At 38.1% G+C, this 15,629-nt stretch overlaps 1 pseudogene; it reads left to right on the top strand.

Annotated features, from left to right (window-relative positions):
- LOC107726443 (hydrocephalus-inducing protein homolog) overlaps nucleotides 1-12,909 on the top strand; it is a 67,433-nt pseudogene extending 54,524 nt beyond the window's left edge.
- The last annotated feature ends 2,720 nt before the right edge of the window (nucleotides 12,910-15,629 follow it).

Raw genomic sequence — 15,629 nt, 5'->3', positions numbered from 1 at the left:
CATTAAATTGTTTTTTTTAAGCTTGGGAAGTAAGAAGCCATCAAAAGACAGTTATACTACAAAACCATCCAGTGCCAGTGAATTACGACACACTATGCAGAATGAGATTGGCATGTCAGCACAGGTAAGAAAAGTATTTCTTTATTTACAGTTCTTGATTGAGTGTACAGTAACAATCTAATAAATAATATATTACAAATAATTTTTATATATATTTTTTTTTACAGACGCATTTGACATGTGGTGTTTTTTTCATTGTCTCCGTGCTTTGGAATTCTGGCACCTGGAGCCCAACAAGTAGTTACTATGGATTGCAAGGCAGAGCATCTAGGTAGTTGGGAGGAATGTCTAGCTATATACATCACTGATAGAGACCCCTCTTATAAACCAGATGGGATTCCATACAAGCTAATAGCAGAAATTTGTATGCCAGGTTTGTGACTATGAATGATTCCATATAATGTTCTGTGCAGTACGTTCTCTTATTATGTATTTATATATAGTTTTTTTGTTCTATCTTTGATGGTTGATAAGAGTTGAGTATTTTGATGACTTAAGTTGTCCTGTTCATTAAAGCAAAGAAGCAATTTTATGTAACTTATTTAACTATTTAATATATCATCACTTGTTAAAGGGTTCATATTCTGGTCTTGAAATGCTAAAATAATGTTTTATATTTTTTATTTTATATTAGCCATCCATTATTTTTATTACATTGAACTCTACCCACAAATATCTACCTATGGTGCATGTCTCTGGGGGTTCAGTGGGCCCTATGGTGCAGGTGCACCCCAGGTGCATCAGTAGGTCCTCTGGTGCGGCTCCACCTCTAGGCTCAGTGGGCCCCATGGTGTAGCTCTGCCTCTGGTCTCAATGTTTCATGAATGACTTGCTGCTTAAAAATAAAGCTGCTTAAACTAGTATGAAGTATAGTGTAAAATGATCACTCTGTTGCTGTACTGTTTACATGAATAGCGAGTACAGACATCTATCTATCTTTGAGGAGCACCGTATCTGTAAGAACAGTAGCATGCTGCAGTGTGACCAATACCGGGACAGTATGGGAGTCTATGTACAGGACAAGTTTGTCTTCAACAATGTACTGGTGGGTCAGTCAGCCAAAGCCCAGTTCTGACTGACCAATCCAGGGAAAGTGTCCTGCGAACTTTGACTGGTCATCAAAACAGTCAAGGTGTGTTTGTGAGAAGTGCTTCTGCCACTATTGACGTTGTTCTGCAGTATATGTAAAAAAAAATATAGCAGTTTTATATGTTTTGTAATATTTTATTTGTTCAGTGTTAATCTTTTATTTATTTTTTGTCATTTTAGACATCGATGCACAATGCAGAGGTTTTTGAGGTGACCCCTACAAAGATGTGTATCCCCAGCCACTCTCATGCTTTTGCCACCATCACCTTTTCTCCTATGACTATGCACACACATCATGCAGTGTTTGAGGCAGTTCTGAAAGGGACCACAAGGTAACTGCTTTCAGTACAGGTTTGAACTGTTTAGATGGTTGTTGATAGATTGTTGAGGCTTTACTCGTTCTGTTTTGTAACACAGTCAAGCTTCTGCCCCCAAACCTAAAGCTCTGGTGTTTGATCTAATGGGTGAAGACAATTTGCCCTGCATCACTGTTCTGAGACCTATTCAGAGGACTAATCGAGGTCAGCCAGTGCTACAGTTTAAGCGCTTATTGGTGGGACGAGGGCAGACTCTTCCATTAGTGATCAAGAACAATGGCAATGTGCCTGCACAAGTATGATCAAAATTAGTTTTCAGCTAAATTTCTATTTCTCTGACTTTAATTTTCATTGTAATAATCCATTCTTCCCTTGTATTTACAGGTTAGCATTGTTCTACAATGTCACCTGGAAGTTTTCACTTTAAAAGCTGCTCCTGGCACTGTTTGCAGACTGTCCTCCTCACAAATAGAAAGCAATCCCAGAGAAGGCAAGCCATAAACACAAATGAAGAGTCATAGACATTCATTTCTGCACAATGCTGTTATGATTTGCTTTTCAAATGAGCTATGAAACCAATAACACAAACAGAAGCAGATTGTTTTGGATCTTGTTCTGTTCATTATATTGGGTGTCATTGTTTATAGGTTAAAGTTTTATCACGAAATGCAATGATCAGTACCTTGATGTTTGATCAAAGAACGGAGCCATTGACCAATCAGAATCATGTATTCTAGAGAGCTGTATAATAAACTATATGAATATTTTAAAATTTAATAAAGTAATTTCAAGCTTTGTGATTATTACTTTTTTACAAAGTGCTGTAGTGTAGGAGAAGGAACAAAATATTATTTCTTCCATGACTTGTGTATAAACATTTAGCTTGACGCAGGCAACCATATGCAGAGAGAACAATAGCATGAGATATGCAGTAGAAACAGTAAAATCAAATGTATGTGACATAACTGCATTTTTGATCCTCTTCAGAGACACAAGCACATGTAGCCTCTCTGATCCTCATGGCTGGGCAACAAGCAGAATTCCAGGTCGGGTTTCATCCAAAGATGGCTCAGAAGTTTGAGGCCAGCTTGAAGTTAATGGTAAGGGATAACCAGTATGATCAGACAGTGGTACAGCTTGTGGGTGAGGGTTACCATGACATCATCATCCTGGACAACATTGGCAGCAAAGTTCAGCAGGACAGCATTGAAATTAAGTAATGAATAGGACATGTATTTTTCATGGATACTAAGTGCAAGTTAAAAATGTGATTTTTGCTAACTTAACCATTCTAAACCATGATTAAAATAAAAATTGTACCATTTATTTTATGTATATTTTGGTTTCAAAGTACCAATACCAAAATTACCAAATTTTGGTTTCAAAACACACTGTTGGTAATTATGGTAATTATCCCTTCTGAATGCTTCTCTCAGGTCTGTCTGACCTTCTGGATTTTGGAGACTGTCATGTAGGCCGCACTTATCAAGAAACTTTCACCATGACAAACCCAAGCAGCTCCAAGGTGCTGTGCTTTGAATGGCTTCCCAGTGGCCCACAACTGAGCTTTTCTCCACAAGTTGGTCACCTGCATGCCAATTGCTCCAAAGTTGTGATGGTGACCTTCTGCTCAGAGGAGCCCATTGTGCTAAACGCACAAACAATAAAATGTAACTCAGCAGTATTACCTTTCGGCAGCCTGTAGGCCAGATCCCAGACTGGGATGATTGTCACAGGACTGTTAAATGGGTGGATGTAGACAAGTCATCACAACAGCCAACCAAACGGAAGGTGAGTTTCATGGAATCAGTGATAGAGATGACAGTAGCACAAATTAGAATAAAGCAAATCCAGTAGTGCATCTTTTAATATAAAAAGATTTCACATTCGAACTGCCTACTGGAGGCATTTCATTGACTGCTAACAATTTTAATTTTTTTTGTTTAAAATAAGATATAAAGTCACATTGTAAGATAAAAAGTAAATAAAGTCACAATTGTTAGATATAAAGTTGCAATTGGGAGATATAATGTGGCAGTTATTAAATATGAATTCACAATTGCAAGTTACTGTATGAAGTCACAACTGAGATACACTGTAAAGTGGTAGGTATTATATAAAGTCACAAACATAAAGTTGCAATTACTTTAAAATTAAATATGAAAAAGTGACGTGACATGTGGCCAAGTATGGTGACCCATACTCAGAATTAGTGCTCTGCATTTAACCCATCCAAAGTGCACACACACAGCAGTGAACACACACACACCGTGAACACACACCCGGAGCAGTGGGCAGCCATTTTTTGCTGCGGCGCCCGGGGAGCAGTTGGGGGTTCGGTGCCTTGCTCAAGGGCACCTCAGTCGTGGTATTGAAGGTGGAAGAGAGCGCTGTACATTCACTCCCCCCACCTACAATCCCTGCCGGTACGAGACTCGAAGAGTCCGACTCTCTAACCATTAGGCCACAACTTCCCCATGAGTCACATTGTTTATATTACAAACAAATATAATATGTGCATATGTATATTTCTATACTGTATACTATTGAAATATTATATATACTTATAAATATATTATACATATACTGTAGTTTGCATGTATTTGATCAAACTTACAAGTTAAGTATACAGTAATATTGTAAAATGCTATTACTATTCAAATGAACTGTTTTGTGTTTTAATGTATTTTCAAATGTAATTTATTCCTGTGGTGACAGCTGAATTTTCAGCAGCCTTTTCTCCAGTCTACGGTGTCACGTAATCTTAATAGTATATACAGTATATATATATATATATATATATTAGTATACTGACAGATTTGTCCCCGATTAAAAATGGGTGATTTATTGTTGCAGTGCACAAATAATGAATGCATTATTTTCTCTCAGGGAATTTGGTATTATTAATCCTACAAACAAGCCATACTCTTTCATCTGGAGATGTGAGGATTCAGGCAAGTCTCCTTTCAACTGCCTTACACCAAACAAGTCCATTCAGCCGGGGAAAGAAGTGAAGGTGTATTGTTTGAGATTTTAACAAATCATACTGCAAATATTTTGCTTTTCAGACGTGAATCGATATTACATTTTCATCTCTGTTTTCAGGTCTCATTTGAGTACCAGGTTCTCAACCTAGATTTAGTGGAATCCTTCTGGACCTTCTTAATCCCTGAAGACAACTTGTCTTTGCCCTTTCTGCTGGTGGGAACTGCTAATGAGCCTGTTGTCTATATTGATCGAGCCCACCTCAATCTGGGCAGTTTGCTACTAGGTGAGGTTTCAATAAAATGATAAATTCTAAATTCTAAACTTCCTGTCATAATTTTCTTACCCTCATGCTGTTCCAAACCTGTATGACTTTCATTCTTCTGTGGAACACAACAGAAGTTATTTTAATGAGTGTTTAGACTGTTTTTGTCTATACAATGGAAGTCACCGGGGTCTAAAACAACATAGGACCACACTGACTTTCATTGTATGGACAAAAAACCACTGAGATATTTATGCAAATTATGAAAGATAGGACTGGAGAGTGAAGAACTGATTTAGATAGTGACTGATGTGAAGAGAATTGACAATTATAATTTTTTTTATTACATTATTGGCAACATATGCCAGTCTTTTCAGCAGGAGTGTCCATCTGCTTTTGGTTGCAGGTTTTGAAGCTCATCAGACTGTGTTTGTGGTGAACAGAGAAGATCAACCTTTCCATTTTATGGTTCAAGAGTCTTCGTGCCACTCTGAGGGCTACCAGAACAGCTTGGTTCTAGAGCCTATGGAGGGTACAGTTCCACCTAAAGATAAGTATGTTATTTCATTCATATAAAGTCTAAGACATAACAATCGTATCCTTTTTGGTGAAAAAAAAATGTTTACAATTTGATCTCGAATTTAAACACTGATCTTGTTCACACTCCTTAACATCTGCCTCTGACAGGATCCCGTTGGTCATACATATCACTCCCACTCGGGAGGGAGATGTGGCTTTTAATCTAGTAGTGACAGTGCAGAGAAAGCTCCAGCCGCTGACCATGAATGTGAAGGGAGAGTGTTACAGCATGAATGCCCATGTGCGATATGAGAGCCCCGAGGGATCCATCACAGAGCTCTTATCAAACCAGATCCATCCTGTGGACTTCAAACAGGTAAAAATGTATGTGAAGTTATTTATACACCCTTAGTTAGTGTGTGTGTGCCAGTATGTTGTGTGCGAGATTTGTCTTTGGCAGAGTTCCAGCATAAAATGTTTAGATCAAGTTTTCTGCCACTTCCTGTCATCTGTTCCCTATATAGGTGGAGCTAAATGATAAATCCACATGTTCATTTGCGGTGTCTAATCCTGGGAAATTCAGTTTAGATGTTGAACATGATCTGTCTGGGCCGGCAGTGCTGCAGCCCCACCTGCAGGTGGAACCTAAATTGGACACAGTGGCTGTAGGTTGACAGAGTTCCTGCACCTTGACCTTTTGCCCTCAGTGGAAATGTGTGCTCAAAGATCTGACTTTTTCTATTAAGGTAGACCCTGTCCATTATTTAATGTCCTTTTTGTCCTTCTTATTGAACAAAATATTATTTAAATCATTTTTCCTTTTCTGCATTAAATTTTTTTCCTGTTTGTAGATAAAGAATGGGCCGACATTCTGTTGTGCATTAATAGGCTCAGCTGTGGCTCCAGATCTGGAATTTTCCTTCCTAAAGCACAACTTTGGAAGGCATTTCATATATTGTGTTGGTATGGTACCTGTTACACACTCACTGGTGATTAGCAACAGAAGCAGCAGAGGAATCAGGTAGAAATTATATATATATTTGAATTTTAAAGTGTGTAAAGCAAAGTTTTATGGTTTGTTTTTATAATACGATGGTATTTATTCAGTCTAGACTGCTTGTTCTCCAACACGCCTGTCTTGGAGGTCAGCTTCACCCCTCAAGTCCTTTCTCCTGGTGGTTCCGTGGAGGTTCTCGTCTCATTCTACCCGCGCAAAGCAGTTCGTTACCACGAGAAGGTGGTTTTTGAGATGAACAAGTGTGCCAAACAAGTGGTGGAGATCCTAGGAACACAGTACCGCCGCTCCCTGTACGCAGTTTGCGTAGGGCACCATCCCAGTTGTTAAAAAAAAAAAAAACGTGACGCCCAAGCGCCATTCCCACATCCACGCTCGCGACCGCTCGCACCTCATGTTTGCGGCTGACTGCAAATTATCATAATTGATGGACAACTATGCCCGTGAAGAGACATCAGCAATCCGGCGCCGAGAAGAAAAAATAGTGAAAACGAAGCCTGTGCATCACTTTCAGGCACATTCATAATCTTGTGAAACTTTTTTGGCTGTTGACCTTAACAACGTGTTTTAATGTTGGTAATAATTTCACCACCACCAACGCATCTAATATTCTCTCTGAGTTTCCATGTTCCCTTACGAAAATTAGCCATGGTTTTAACACGAATAAAACCAAAAATCATGGTTCTTGTAGCCATGGTAACCGCAAATTAACCATGGTTTTGTTACTTCAAATAATAATTACAAAGAAGTATTAAGATGATAATTTTTTTGTGGTTATAAAAACAGACCTAAGCCAACAATAGGCTTTCAAATTACTTAAAATGCATTATATAAAAACAATGAGGCAATAATGATTGGTTAATTAATAATTATATGGTTTCATTCAATAACACTGTTAAAATACATAATGTAATACAAAATAAACAATTTATGTACATTACATGTTATTACAAATGCCTGCAAATGGAGCCAAAGGCCATGTAATTGCTGCTGCTACACTTACAAGACAATCAAATCCTTGTTTAATAGGCTATTGACCAAACATTTAATTACAATATCCACTTAATCTTTTATTTTTGGCCACCTTTTTGCTATATATTGATGACACAGCCTCTGTAATTTATTCAACAAAAATCATGTGGACATCACAACCCTTACAAAAATGAACCATGGTTTTATCGTAGTAAAACTGCTTAATTTTCTTTTGCATGATTTCTGAATGCTTGAGACTATAAAATCAATCAGACAACTGTATTAATAAAATCATAGCCATAGGTAACTGTCTAGATTTGTAATTTGTAAATAATACTATTTATTTATTTACTTTTATATTTTATTAAAGTTCTATTTGGACCCCTATATTAGTTTTTTATTTTTTTAAATTCCATAATATTTGAGGGAGGGGGGCACAACAATACAATCCTGCTTAGGGCACCCATTTGGCCAGCAGCGGCCCTGCATGGTGTTGAAATGAAGGTGACAAAGACATAAAGGGTATGGGAGTTTTGGATCTACATCCTGATGTAATAGACATTCATCCTCCCCTGTTTTTGTCTTGGATTAATTTGGAGGACTCAGCACATAAAGTGATCAATTTTGGAGCTGTGCAGATTGGCCAGCAAAGTCGGAAATTGATCCCTCTGGTGAACAACAGGCATGCGTCCCTGACTTGTAGTCTTCGCAGACACTCTGATAACTCTCTCCAGGACTCTAGGGTAATACATGTGCACTTGCTCACTCTCTTATAAGTAGAATTTTTTTTTAAGTTTTTGAAAGAAGTCTCTTATGCTTACCAAGGCTGTATTTATTCGATTAAAAATGCAACAAAATTGTAAATTGTAAAGTAATATTGTGAAATATTATTACAATTTAGAATAACTGTTTCCTATTTGAATATATTTTAAAATGTAATATATTCCTGTGATGGCAAAGCTGAATTTACAGCAGCCATTACTCCAGTCTTCAGTGTCACAAGATCCTTCAGAAAACATTCTAATGTGCTAATTTGGTAATCAATAAACATTTCTTAATACATCATGCATACATTCCACTGCGCTGCATACATTACATAAGAAAAAATCATTGTGCTTTTCAGATCTTGTCAGTGTGTCCAGAAGGGGAGGTGACACTTAAAGGGTTAGTTCACCCAAAAATGAAAATTAGCCTATAAATTACTCACCCTCAAGTCATCCTAGGTGTATATGACTTTCTTCTTTCACTGTTGTACACTGGAAGCAGTTCCGGGCGGATGACATATGGACGCATGCGCAGCTCAGAAGTGACACACGCGGAAGCGCAGGGAAGAGATCAAAACAAAACAATCAACACCCGCTGAGTGGCATTAAACAGCTTGAAAGATCAAAGACAATTTTTTATTTAACTCCAACTGGATTCGTCTGAAAGGAGAAAGTCATATACACCTAGGATGACTTGATGGTGAGTAATTTATGGGCGAATTTTCATTTTGGGGTGAACTAACCCTTTAAAGAGGGAGGTGGCCGCTGTGTGGTGGAGCTTATCTTTTCTCCTGAACAGCGCATGCCTCCCTTCACTGAGAAGTTGCAGCTGGAGTGTCTAGGTGCTGTTTGCCCTCCTGCTGGTCATGAAGGGCTGTTGTCAGGGAGTGGAGGTCAGACTGGACACAGACTACCTGCAGTTTGGAGCTGTGGTCCAGCGCTGCCAAGCCGCTCGTCACATTATCATGCAGAACACAGGGGACATTGGTGCAAGGTACACATCCACGCGTGATCACGAAACCTTAAAATTCAGTGACTAGTTGCATCTAAAATGTGTGGCTGGTTCTGAAAATGAATGAATCTGAGTGAAATAGACTCTACTATTACATAGACTCAAATAGAGATATATTTATATTTTTGCATCTTCAGCTTTTCTTTGTTCTCTTCAGATTCAAATGGGATGTAAAGAGCTTTGCTCCAGATTTCATCATTTTCCCTGCTGAAGGCTACATCACCCCAGGAATGGAAGTATCCCTTGAAGTGACCTTTGCCCCTACCGAGCTGAGTCAAGATCTGCGCTATGATGATCTCTGCTGTACTATAGAGGGGGGCAAACCATTAAAACTCACCCTCACTGGCTCCTGCATTGTCCCTCCGGTTGCAACAGAGGTAAGGGGCTGCAGAGACAGAAGAAAACACAAGTCTAAATGTTACAGTGTGTCCTAATTTTCTTTAGTGAGTACTGAAACCTTGTTTATTTGCTAATATGAGGTGTGCTGATAAAAAATGTTGAAGTTAAAAAGCAAGGCTAATTCATTGTGTCACTGTCTTTTTCTTGCTTGCTTTCTCTTTTGTGTGAGCAGGTGGTGAATTTCGTGTGTCAGGTGCGCAGTCAGTGTACTCAGTCTCTGGCTCTACCCAACCGCATTAACCAGCGCTGGACTCTGAAATGTGTCATAGAGGGAGAGCACTGGAGCAGGTCGCCCACTCTCCTCATTGAGCTCCTGCAGCAGAACACCTATGAGATCACATACAAGCCGTTGGTCATGACTGCAGATGGGGAAAGGCATGAGGTATGACACTCTCTCCACAAGATGATAATTTCCAATAATTATTTTTGAAACAAATGTCCAAATAGCCATTATAAAAAAAACAAAGGTAGTACAAAAAACCTATATGTTATTTTCCACTGTTAATGACACCTCCCTCTGCTGTGGTGCAGGGCTCTGTGTTCTTCTCCTTTCCTGATGGCAGTGGATTACTGTACATATTGCATGGCACAGCTGAGCCCCCGAAGGCTGAAGGCACAATAACTGAAGAGATCAAATGCAAAAGCCACCACACACAGACAGTAACTGTCCATAACTGGCTGCCCAGACCTCAGAGGTACCTCATCTAAAAGAAACATAACCATGCAAATGTAATAATCACAATACAGTATTGCACATTCATGAAATAGGCCATTTTTTCTCATAAACATTTTGTTTAAAAACAAAACACTATTTCTCAGTCAATTAAAATGTATTTCAAAGACTTCAAAATCAACAGATAATGATGCTAGAATTCACTAAAAAAAATTATATTATTTGATGCAATATGCAAAATGCCATATTATCCTGTTGAAGAAACATTTTTGTCGTAATCTTGATTCATTACACATAAACATACGCTTATTGCATATGCATAAACATTGTTAATCATGAAAGTACCTATAAAAAAGCCACACAATAAGTGCCTCTTGGGATATACTTTGTAATGATCATAAAATCTTTCATTGACATAAAGCCTCAGTTGCAAATTATATTCCACTTCTTAGTATAATTTATTTTTTATCATTCTGTGTTTTATATCCTGCTGTGCAAGTTCCGTGCTGTGATCGAGCTCATCAAACCAGATCGTTCAGATGGCATTGTTTCCCTGAAGATGAGCCTGCACTGGATACAAAGAATTACAAACTCTCCTTCTTTACTTATAAAGAGGGCCAGTACAATGCTAAAGCAAGTGCCATCATGCACCTATAAAAAATGTGCTAATGCAGACTACTTTGGTTATAAAACAAATATATGATCCATAAAACATCATCATAATTCTCACTTAGACAGGTGACTTTCAAGAATGAGACAGCAGGCGAGTACCTATTCTACAATCTGAACTTCAAAGCAATGGCTCCAGGAGTGATCAGCAATATAGAAATGGCAACCCGGGTGAGGCAGATGACGTCAGGGTCCGTGGAGGTGGAGAACCCTCTTCTTGTGGATGTGTCGTTCTCTGCAGAGTGCCAGAATGCAGACATCAGTGTTCCTCCACAATTTCTTGTGCCTGCTCAGTCTAAGGTAGGTGGACCTTCAAAAACACAAAGCTGTTGATATATAAAGACATTCTCTGTAGGGCCAGATTTACTGCAATCCCATAAATTCAGAGATGGGAGTGGAAAATAATCTACTGACAATGTGCAAATTAAAGAACACGGATGCAGCCAGATCACCAGATCATTTCCATAATGACTAACAAATCTACCAAGAGCAGCGCAAATTAGCATAGGGTCGCAAACAAGCAGAACCGATCAGGTGTGTGTAATCTACACAAGGAGCAAAACAGGTTAAGACATGCTTTTTCAGGTGTTAAATAATGGCGCAAATACCAGTAAATTGACTATTGCAAATTTTAGTAAATCATGTTGCATGATTCATTTAAATACTCCCATAAATTTCTGAAATTGCATCTGAAAGGAAAACTCCTACAAATGCATATGCAGTAAGGTCAACTGCAAAATAATTGTCTACGTCTTCAATGCGTGTCTATAGTAAATCCTGTTAGTAAATCTAGCCCTATGTTGTAAAATAAATAATCAATTTCTGAACATTATTTATGGATCCAGATGGATTAACAAATTAAGAATTTGTTTCCAAAACATTTATTTCTCTGTACAATACCTTATTTTTTCCCGCATGTTGGGCTCCATAATCTTTTTAAGGGTTAGTCAACCAAAAAAAATGACAAATTCTGTCATTATTTACTCACCCTCAAGCTATTCCAAACATTTATTTAATGTGATTGCATTAAATGATTACAGCAGTTTAATTTTTGGACAGACTTTTCCTATAAGATGTTTAAAAAATATCCTAAAAATTAAAAAGAAATAAATTGTCTATCAATGCCAACAAATGAAAAACCAAGGAGGTTTTGCTTTGGTGAATCTGGTATTTAATGGTTGTTCTTAAAAAGTCTTGTTTTTTTGTTGTTGTTGTTGTTGTTGTTTTTATTGCTTAGATTACATTGACATTTGAATATCAGCCTCTCTGTGAGGGAGAGTCCACAGCCCGGCTGGTGTTGTATGCTACTGAACTCGGACACTTCTTTTATGAGCTTCAACTGAAGGCCCTGCCTGCACCCTTTGAGAAGCCTCTATATTTCAGAGCACCACTTGGCTGCAAACACAGTGTCATGGCTAAGTTCACCCACTTTTCCTGTGTCAAGACTGAATGTATATGCAAGGTACGAGCCCCTATTTTGCCATTATCACCTAGCCAAATTTATCTTTGAGATAAAAGTCCTAAAGAGAAAGTTCACCCAAAAATGAAAATTCTGCTATCATTTATTCACCCTTATGTTGTTCCAAACCTGAATGAGTTTCTTCTGAACACACACACAAAAAATATATTTTAATGTTTCAATTGTTTTTGTCTGTAAAATTAAAGTCAGTGGGACTAAAACAACATTGAACTGCATTTATTTCACTGGTTTAGAATGACATCAGCAGCTTAAATTCTAATGTCTTTGCTATAAACATTCCACTCAAATCTAGTTTCTAATTCAGACGGACAATCCAAACTTCACTGTGGGTGGAAAATAACTTTAAAGCAGCAGCGGGGAACCAAACTGGCACAGATATTAGTGTGATGGTCCATTTCAAACCTTGCCAAGTGGGAGACATCCAAAGCCTGCTCACCATCTGCTCAGACTTTGGAGGGGAGTATGTCTTCCCTCTGTATGGCATCTGCACCCCACCTAAAGCTCAGGGTCCCTTCGCCATCAGCTCAGGTTCCAGTGTCTCGATTTCCTTTAAGAATGTCTTTCAACAGGCCACCACCTTCTCTTTCCAGGTGGACAACCCTGCCTTCACTGTCAAGGGCGCAGAGACTATTTTACCTCAAAAAAACGCAGCACATACAAGTTACATTTGATGGCCCTCCCACGGGCTGAACATTGCTTTTTGAAAAATACTGTAAGTTTCTTGGACAGTTATCCTTAATGTATTGTTATTATTAAGATGTTTTCATTTATTTTAGTCAGTCTTTCAGTTAGAAGAAATATGCTCTTTTAAACCAAATGCAAGTTTATTGTAAATACTGAAAATGAACAGAAAAAAAATAAACATTTCTGCAGCACTCGAGTTTGCAGTTTGAATTATACCAGTCAAGTATCAAGTCAATGGCTGTTGCTCCTGCGTGCTCTTCTTTAGTCCACCAGGAGGTGCACTTGTTGCTCCTACAACACCTTTAACATGTCCCATCTACTTAGACATGGTGGGAGGTATATTCCCTTCATGACTCAGATACAGATATTTCATTTTGTGTGTGTGTGTTTGTTGGCAGCGGTGTCTGTTTCATACTCATTTGCAGTATGAATGTTTCATACTCATTTGCAGTATGAATGTTTCATACTCATTTGCAGTATGAATGTGTGTGAAATCTCTTGCATTTATCGCTCATTTTCCCAGCCAAACCTTCCTGCATGCTTTTTGCATTTTCTAGATAGTATTTTTCTAGTAGTATTTTTGTATTTACTTTTCCTTCATTATTACTTATATTTTAATTACCTTATTTTATTCTACCTGCTTTATATATATAGTATAAAAATAAAAAATCATATTTTAAAATATAGTTTAAATATGTTTTATATTTTTATTTTTATATTTATAGTCACCTAAGCAATGTATATAAATGTATAAAAATATGAGCTTTAAGTGTACAGAGTGACAGTCTGCCTCTGTATCCAACTGCAGATTCACAGGACCCAGAATAACCGTTCAGTAGTTTCATTTTACCCCCTGCACATTCCATGATATACCACTGAGTTTGTTTACGTGTTTAAAAGAGAGCCTGTCACTGCCATGCACAAACTGGCTGCAAGGGGAGTTGATCTGAGCATGTGCAAAGACAAGGGATTACTGCTTGTTGTAATTATCTGAGCACCCTCTGTGGTGAAGAAGGAGTAACAGGTTGCTGTGAGTTGCCCTACATTAAAGAGATGCATCCAATCACTTTTTTTCTGTTTGCCCAAATGCCTCACTATAGGAACGCAAACTGTAGGGGGGTTGTACTTGGTGCCAATTAAATTTTAGTTGGAATGACTTAATCACCCCTCGTAAAGGGCAGGACCGCGGAGCCTTTCAACTCACAAAGGTCATTTCAGACCGTTATAGAGACAGTAAGGTAATCAGGGATTTTCTAAGAGAATAAGGAGTATCCACCCCAAAAAAAGGTGATGTCAAGCTGCTGTTTTTTCTGACGTGATACAAATTCCGGATGTTGATCCGGATGTTTTTTCAAACAAGTATAATGTTTTTTTTAAATTATTATTATTTAGTAATGAATCGTAGCGTTTATTTTTGCGGGACTGTGTAACCATAGCAACAGTGTGCCGCTATCTTGCTTTTCCACTGCGGTTTGGGCGCTACGTTGATAAAGCATGACAAATAAAGTCATCGTGTATCACTTTATCAAAGATTTAACCGTCACAAATACCACAATATATGTTTTTAAGTCGAGTTGACATTTAACTTTGTTGGTGGGGCCTAATTATAGTTTGCATTGCGGGAAATAACCGCGACAGATTGCGTATGTTACATTTAGCTATTGTAATTGTTCATGTGTATAGAACTATAGATACAGGTGCATCTCAATAAATTAGAATGTCGTTACCACCTCAGCAGTGCCACAAACTGATCCCCTCCATGCCACGCCGAATTGAGGCAGTATTTAAAGCAAAAGGAGCCCCTACCAAGTATTGTGTACATGTACAGTAAATGAACATACTTTTCCAGAAGGCCAACAATTCACTAACAATGTTTTTTTTATTGGTCTTATGAAGTGTTCTAATTTGTTGAGATAGTGAATTGGTGGGTTTTTGTTAAATGTGAGCCAAAATCATCACAATTAAAAGAACCAAAGACTTAAACTACTTCAGTCTGTGTGCACTGAATTTATTTAATACACGAGTTTCACAATTTGAGTTGAATTACTGAAATAAATGAACTTTTCCACGACATTATAATTTATTGAGATGCACCTGTAGTTCCCGTGGGATACTTGTATAAACGGATGTAATTGGGTGTTTTATTGTGTCTATTTAAAGGAACACTCCACTATTTTTGAAAATATGCAAATTTTCCAACTCCCCTAGAGTTAAACAGTTCAGTTTTACCGTTTTCGAATCCATTCAGCCGATCTCCGGGTCTGGCGGTAGCACTTTTAGCTGTAGCTTAGCATAGATCATTGAATCTGATTAGACCGTTAGCATCTCGCTCAAAAATGACCAAAGAGTTTTGATATTTTTCCTATTTAAAACTTGACTCCTCTGTAGTTTCATCGTGCACTAAGACCGACGGAAAATGAAAAGCTGCGATTTTCTAGGCCGATATGGCTAGGAACTATACTCTCACTCCGGCGTAATAATCAAGGAACTTTGCTGCCGTACCATGAGTGCAGCAGGCGCAATGATATTACGCAGCGCCTGAAAATAGGCTTATTGGAAGTTACCTAGCTGGGGACTATTTTCAGGCGCTGGAAAAATATAGAAACTCTTTGGTCATTTTTGAGCGAGATGCTAACGGTCTAATCAGATTCAATAGTCTATGCTAAGCTACAGCTAAAAGTGCTACCGCCAAACCCGGAGATCGGCTAAATGGATTCGAAAAGGGT

The sequence above is a fragment of the Sinocyclocheilus rhinocerous genome, unplaced genomic scaffold, assembly GCF_001515625.1.
Source record: "Sinocyclocheilus rhinocerous isolate Xijiao unplaced genomic scaffold, SAMN03320098_v1.1 scaffold553, whole genome shotgun sequence".
Classification (NCBI taxonomy): Eukaryota; Metazoa; Chordata; class Actinopteri; order Cypriniformes; family Cyprinidae; genus Sinocyclocheilus; species Sinocyclocheilus rhinocerous.
This window is presented reverse-complemented; position numbering and strand designations above follow the sequence as displayed.